Genomic DNA, 8,298 nt, shown 5'->3' on the forward strand with positions numbered 1-8,298 from the left:
TGCAAGGACGCAGCTTCCCTCACTCCTGTTTAAAAGGGGAAGAATTCCCGCATCCCCCCACCACCCCTTTACAGCACTTTCATTACCAATATAGGGGCTTGCTATCAGGCCAAAAAATTTTTGGGGAAATTTCCCCTGAGCCTCAGGATTCCCATAGGATTCCCGATGCACCGATAAAAACGCCTTCTTGAGGTCGATGTAGGCTGCGAGAAACCCACGACCAACTCAGAGGGGCGTTCCCCCAATTTAAATCGAAGCGCTATTTATACAGTCTACGGGACTTCCCAGGAGTAAATCCGACTGCTCCGGTCTCGATGCCTCAGTATTGGTTTTGGGCGGATCCTTTTCCCAAAAGTGGGGGGCGAAAACCCTTTGGGCCTGGTTGCTGAGCGTGTAATGCCACGGTATTGCTCCCGTCCTAACGACCCCCTTTTTCCCCTTCCAGGGGAGGGATGCCCACGCCCCTCAGCGGGTCAGGGGGAAGGGTACCAACAAAAAGATGGCAGTAAGACTGTAAGCAGGCCCCGACCATAGATTCACCCCCACCCTTTTAGCAGAAAGCGGGGATTTTCACATATCCCCTGCAGTTTTCCCACTCTTCAGCTTGGAAATCGCCAGCCTAACCGGGGGGGTCCGGCACAGGCACTGAGCCCCGGGTTGCACCCAAGCTAACTTTGGGGGGTCCCCCCCTTTTTCCCAATTTTCCCAAAATACTCCCCCAACGTTCCAAACCCCCAAACATTTGATAGAGACTCAATTACGAGCTCTCTTTTAAAAACCCATTTTCATTTATGATCAGTGTAAACACGTGGGTTTGGGCCGTTATTGCTGAACCATATTTTCCTTGAAATTTCTACCTCCCCTTTAAGCTTTTCCTTTATTGAAAATAAACCAAAAAAAAATTAAAAAGTAATATGAAATAATAACAAATTAAAAGGGGATGAGTTCTGGGGGTTTTGGGGAAAGAGTTTCCCTTTACACGACCCAATTTAATTTCGTTTACCTTTCTGAAATCAAAAGGGCAGGCTGTGATATTCCTTCGTTCGGCAAGAAAGACAAACTACTACTACACTAAAACTACAAAAAAAAATGTCTGTGTTTTGCCTGGCCACCCAAGCCTGTTTTTCCTCTCATGTACGTCTGGGGCAGGTTTCCATCGGGGTGCGCATCTTCCCCTCCCGCCCTTTTTTCTGGGGGGCTTTTTGTGCTGTTTTTCCAGGCACTAAAAATACTTTTTTCGAAATTTTTTTTCTCTCTCTCTCGAATTTTTACGAGGGTTTGGGGGTTGTACAGTGATGTCCGGTGCAGGGTTTCGTCCCCGACTGGTTCTTGCGTCATGTTGGGGCTTTCCCGGCGTGGGTTTTAAATTTGGGCTGTGGCTGAAAAATTGCTCGGCCCTACATTCCCACCTGATCACGACAAAAGGATGTCTAGTATATATTTAAAACATTAAAAAAAAAGACAAACATTTCACATATAGATGGATGGATTGATCAAAAATAAAAAATTTATTATTTCTAGTTTTTTTTGTCTCTCTGTACCTTTATTTAATTTATCATGTTTTGGGAAAATCAAGCATTCTTCTATCCTGGATGGCCCTTTTTAATTTACCCTTCCCCGTTGGGAAAACATAGTTTTTTCCACGATCCTTTTGCAAAGCCTTTCCCGAAGCCGGCACTGTGAACGTCCCTTTATATCATTGCCGTCCAAGTTTTCTTGCACTTTAAAACAGGTATGGGCCCGGGTCGTCATGTAGCTGGGATGTTCTGAGGCACAAGGTTTTCAAGTTAATTTGGGTATCGGCGAACAGCTTGTCCACACGCTCTACGACTTGACCAAAACTTCTGTTTCTGGAGCTTCTCCCAAAACCGGCAAAAGTTACCCTGGAGTGGCGTTGGGACGAAGGTTTTTCCCTCAACTGAAAACCCGGGGAGCACACTCTGTAAAAAAAAAAATTATTTTTAAAACAGTAAACGTTTGATAATATGCAAGGGGCTTTACCTGAAAAATTTAAGTTTTATATTTAATTTTCCCCCTTTTTAACTTTTTAAGTTTTAAAGAATTAAGTAAATTTTAAAGGCCCATAAGGGTTTTCTGATACCACCTTCTTTTTATGTAATTTCCCACTTCATCAGGTTTGAAGGAAACGGACTTGGAGGCCCGGGGCAGGGGGCAAAATCCCGTCACTTTTCTTTAGTGATGCTGAAATTTTTCGGAGGGTTTCTTTTGCAGAGTTAACTTGGAAGGGAGGTTTTACTCTCCGTTCTGGAAAAGTTCTTGGACTCACACCATCCTAGGGTTCTGTCAAAGAAAACATTCATGAAAGACATATATGGAATGGATAAAAAAGAATGGTAACAAAAAAACATGAAAAAAACCAAAAAATCCTTTTTGATTCAAAATTTTTATTTTGATAACAGGTATTTCTTTCCCGTATGCATTTGCTCCTTCGGGGCAAATGCGTCGAGTATTGGTTGGGGTGGTAGGGGTTTGGGGACGGCGCGAGGCAAAAATGGGCTGAGAGTCCCCCCCGTCAGCAGGGAAGAGCCCCAGCTGGTGTCCCATTGGGGGTTTTTTGGGGCTGCCACACACCCGGCCGAGCCCCTTTCCAAATTACGTCCTCAACATGGGTTTTCTGTACAAAAATTTGTAATTTTCAAAAAAAAAGTCCCCCTAAAATTAAAATAGTTTTATGTATGTATAATAGTACATATATAATGTTTATGGGTATTTTTTTTTTTTTTTTTTTTTTTTTTACATAAGGGATCTCGCAGAGAACCAGGGACTAAAAAAGATGATCGATCAAATGTCTCTATAAAATCACTTCCATCCCTTTTTTATATATCTGATAATTGCTGAGAATGCATTTTCTGAAATGGGATTTGGGAAGGGAAAAATTTTTCCGAAAAGGAAAACTAAACCAAATAGGAATTCTGAAAGGCCCTTTTTTAATCATATTATAAAAAATTTGCGAAAAGGTAAAAAAAGCAGCACAAAAAAAATACTATATGAAAGTGTGGAAAATATATATGTGTGGCGTGTTTCATAGTTATGTGTGTGTGTGTTTGGTTTTACCCCTGTATACGCCACATATTTTTTTTTATATATTTGTGTTTATATGTATAAAGTATGTGTGTGTATGTGCACACAAACACACACACACACACACAAAACACCACAAACACAACACACCCCACCACAAATATATATCAATATATAATATATATATATAAAAATATAAATATATAATTAATAAAATTTTATATTTTTTTAAAATATTTTATATATATATTTTTATTATATATATATATATTATAATATTATAAAAGGGGGGTCATTCCCGGGTGGTGGTCTTGTTCCCAAAACTTTGTGCAAATTTTTTTTTTGGGTTTTTTTATTTTTTTTATTTTTTTAGCAGTAGCTCCTAATTTTAGGTTTATAAAACTCTGACTAGGGGGATATGGAGGTGGCGAAAACACATAACAGTCGAATCAGTTTAAATGACAAAAATATTTGCAACAGTGCCAAGTATCTCTCGTTTCGACGCCCTACTTATTTTAAATTTAAAATATAGGATTTTTTGAATAAGATGAGAAAGGGTGCTTCGTCAGTGTTTTAAAGAAAATTCCCCCTTATTTTTTGTTAAATGATGACACTACTAATCTTTATCCCGGGCCCAGTAAATAAAACCCCAAAGATTTCCCTTTTTTCACGACCCCCCCTCCCCCCCTTTCTGTATGTCCGTCTGTTTTTTTTCCCCCTTTCTTTTCACTTTCCCCTTTTACACCTTCCTCCCTCACGCTTCCCTTTTTTCTCTTCTTCAGGGGCCCCCTCCCCATCTTTTTTTCTCTCTCTTCATTACCGCTCTCCCCTCCCCCTCTCATTTTGCCTAATTCCCCCTTTTCGCTTTTTTTAATGTCTTTCTCTCTCTTCTCTATCCTCTCTCTCGTTCTCCCCTTCCTCTCTCTCTCTTTTCTCTTTTTTTCCCCCCACTCTATCTCACCCTACTCACTCACATAGGCACCCGTAAACCCCCCCCCCCACCCCCAAAAGCCACGCACCACCCCACATAAACACATTAAGAAAAAGCGGCCCCTTTGCTTTGATTTTTGTAAATAATATGCAATTTTTTTTACCTCCAACATAAATTTTTTACAGTAATGCAAAAAAAATATGATTGTGTTCCACACACACAAAACTCCCTTTTTGTTTATAAACATAAAATTTCATGATTGTAGGAAAGTGAGTATTTGATTTTTTAAATTTAAAATTTTATATATATATATATATATATAATATATATATATATATAATATATACACACACACACACAAAACAACCCAAAACCCACACACACAACCATATATTTTTATAATATTTTTATATATATATATATATATTTATATATACTAAATACATATATATATATATATTATATATATATATATATATATATTTTTAAAATTTATTTATATATATATATATTATATATATATATGCATAAATTTTACCGCCACACCTACACATAATTTTTACAACCACATAAATACCCCACCCTAACATGCCCCACACACCACAAACATAGGTATATATATATAGATAATAATTTTATATTTTAATTTTATATATATATATATATATAATTTTTCTGCATTTATATACTACATTTAAATTTTATTTTTAAAAATATGTTTAAAGTTTTTGTATACATATATATATATATATATATATATATATATATAATATAAAATTTTATATATTTTTATATATACACACCCCACATATATATTTTTATATCCAACCCTATGCATCACACAAAATCTTTTCACACACCCCACGCACACACCACACATTCCCATAAAAATATTCAGAAAAATTTTAATGGGTGAAAAATTAATGAAGAAAAACGCGATATTTCATTAAGAGCAAAATTTCTGAAATCCTCTTTTTTTTCCTCTTTAAAAAAAAAATGTAATTTAAGGGACTTTGAAGATTTGGGCCCATAAAAATATTTTTAAAAAGAGAATATATAGTAAAAAATGTTTTCCCCAGGGGCGAGAAATTTTAACCTTTAAAAAAAAGTTCTTTTTTTCCAAAGGGCGTAAAAACCGTTGGAAAATATAAAGCCCCGGGGACGATTTTTTAGGCCCCTTTGGGACTATCCCCTCCTTGGGGGTGATTAAAATTTATACTCGTGTCCCCCTCTCTATATCCCCGTTATTTATTTACAGTATAAAATTTTTTTAAAAATCTTTTATAATATAAAAAAATGTTCTTCTATTGGATTATCTTTTTCTCAACTTATTATAAACCCGCCTTCAGTTTTTCTGTTTTTTTCCCAAATTTAACCTGAGGTTATTTCCATGGCTTTTGTATCTCATTCCCCCACTGTATATTTTTTGGTGATTGAGAGTTTAAAAATATTCATCGTTTATTAGTCTATTTCTTTCAGATCACATCATGTTCCCTTGGTGAAAGCTCTCCTGTTTTCTTAGGGTTCTCCCGGCTGGGGTTTAGGTATGGACACATGTTGATATACGCTTGTTTTTCTTTCACAGTCTTGCTAAAAGAGGTCTAGTTCCCTTTAAAAGATCATTGAAACCTTTTTTTTCGGTGGAAAAGTCATCACTATTTTAAAAAATTTGGGCCCTTTCCTTTTCTAGGATTTCCAAGTATGTTACAAGGGAAGGGAGCGCTGGGTGAAAACAGATGCATGAAAGGGATGTAGACCGCCTTGCCCTAAAAGGGTTTATTTCCCCATGCCGAATCCGAAAGAAATTTTGTGATGTGGAGATCTGGAGGGTTATAGTGTGTAAATAATCTCGCAAATCATTTTTGAGTCTCATACGTCAGTGTTTTTTTTACATTGACAGCACATAAGAATTTTTTTTTATAAGTTTAAAAAGTTTAAACTTATTTTTTGATAAGGAGAGGAAATAAACATACATATTTTAAAATTTTGCACTTCTTAAAGGGTTTTACACATCCCGAGTGGTATCCCCGGAGGTTTGGGGTTTTTTTTTAGGCGGCTCGTTAAAAAACTTTTGAGCAACAAGTAGCTTTCCTCAAAGGCCATCAGGATGATGGTATGAGGGTTGAGTCTGACGTCAGAGTTTCCGCTGTTTCCCTCGACAATCCTGAGGAAGAGATCGGTTCTGATCTTGCCAACTTTTGTGGTGACCTTCCCGTTTACAAACTGGTGAGTGAGGAACAGAGTGACAGTGTGCAAGACCGTCGTCAAGTGAGCGTGACCTTCACCCGCTGCGTCTTGCTGTGTTTCATTCCCACCTGCTTCACCACCACGCTCACGCTCCCCACTGGCGGCACCATCACCTTCGGTTGGCTCTTCTTTGGTTAAAATGACTGTTTAAGGAATACTGTTCACCTAACTTAAGCAATGTCTCTTTTACTTGTCTCGATGTACACTCACTTTTGATTAAATATTACTGAATTTCAACGTATCTTTCATGTACATTTCATATAGATATCTTGGCACTCGCGTATATAGATCTACATGCGCGCTTGTGTATATATTGAGATAAGCACTGCTGCAGTATGAACTGATAACGAGCGTATTTCCTCGTTATGCTGATTTTTATTTTCATTTTGTATATAGACATAAAACACGTATATATCGAGAAACACTACTGCAGTTTAAACTGATAACGAATGTGTTTTCTTGTTATAGTGTTTTTTTGATTTTTCATTTGTCATTTTTGACATTTCCTACAATACACAGTATATCCACTTGGAACTATATGAACATTTACAAACATATAAATATCCTCACGCACACACACAAAATACATACATACACCAAGGGGTCAAAATTCACCAAATGGTAAACAGAAGGTAGTTCACCTACCGACAAAAAAGAACTGAAAGAACAAAAAAATGAGTAATATGAATGAATAGATAACTAGATAAGATAAAACTAAACCCTCTAAACCCCTGGAGTACAAATGTCGTTACAGTTAAATGAGTTTCTAACACAATAATGCAAGTGAAATCTTTTGCATGAGTAAACAGAAACCACTAACTTTTCGTTGGTGAATGAAACAAGAAACGAAAAGGTATGTTACTCCGGAACAACAACAACAACAACAACAACAACAACAACAACAACAACAACAACAACAACAACAACAACAACAAAAATAAAAAGAATAGTAAAAAATAAATAAATAAATAAAATTTAAAAAACGTACTAATTGATAGTAGCACCACTCAACTTCCTCCTACGCGCCTGTAAACAAAGTGCTTCAATTTGGCTGTAAAATGTTTGTTTGCATGTGATTGTAAACACTGGCTATGTACCGTGTATGTTGACAGGGAAAAAAATTGTAGACATGCAAAATTTATAGACAGCAGTGCGTCCACGTCACTGAATGTAGATTACCCGAAATGATATCAAATATATATGTGTGGTGGCAATGGTGTATGTGAGTGTTTGTATGTAATTATTCATGAACATCTATTCATCTGTGTGTGTGTGGTGTGTGTGTGTGTGTGTGTGTGTGTGTGTGTGTGTGTGCGTGTAGTAAAATATAAACGCATACGCACGCTCTTATATATATATTTACATTTTACATACTAACGCACAAACATACTCACACAAAATAGAAATACATGTTTATCAGAATATGCTTATAGGAATGTGTGTGTGTGTGCATAGGTGTATGTGTGCATGTATATGTATGTACATTAATATATATACACATACATAAATATGTATTTATAAATATATTTCTGTGTATATATAAATGCATTTATATATATACATACATACATACATACATACATACATATATATATATATATAATATATATATTATATATATATATATATATATATATATATATATATATATATATATAAACACACACACATATATTAAATATGTATGTATGTATGTATATATATGTGCGTGTGTGCGTGTGTGTATGTGTGCGTGTATGCTTTTATTTATATGCACCCATTTATATGTATATATATTGAAATGATCGCTTTTCATAAAATAATGACCTTTGGAAGTTAAGAACTGTTGTTAAAGGTTCCTACTTCAGCACCATCTGTGAAAACTTTTTTACTATATATTCTCTATTTAAAATCTGTTTATAGGCAAATCTTCAATGTCACTTGATTACCTGTATTTCAGAGGCAAAGAAAGAGAAATGCATCAGCAATTCGCTCTAAATGATATGTCGTATTGAAATATAATTTTTTTTCTGCACTGATTTCAATTCCCTTCAAAGTTTCTGACATGTTATAGGAATGTGTGTTGTTTTGGGGGCGAT

This window comes from Penaeus monodon, unplaced genomic scaffold (assembly GCF_015228065.2).
Source record: "Penaeus monodon isolate SGIC_2016 unplaced genomic scaffold, NSTDA_Pmon_1 PmonScaffold_448, whole genome shotgun sequence".
NCBI classification, from domain to species: Eukaryota; Metazoa; Arthropoda; class Malacostraca; order Decapoda; family Penaeidae; genus Penaeus; species Penaeus monodon.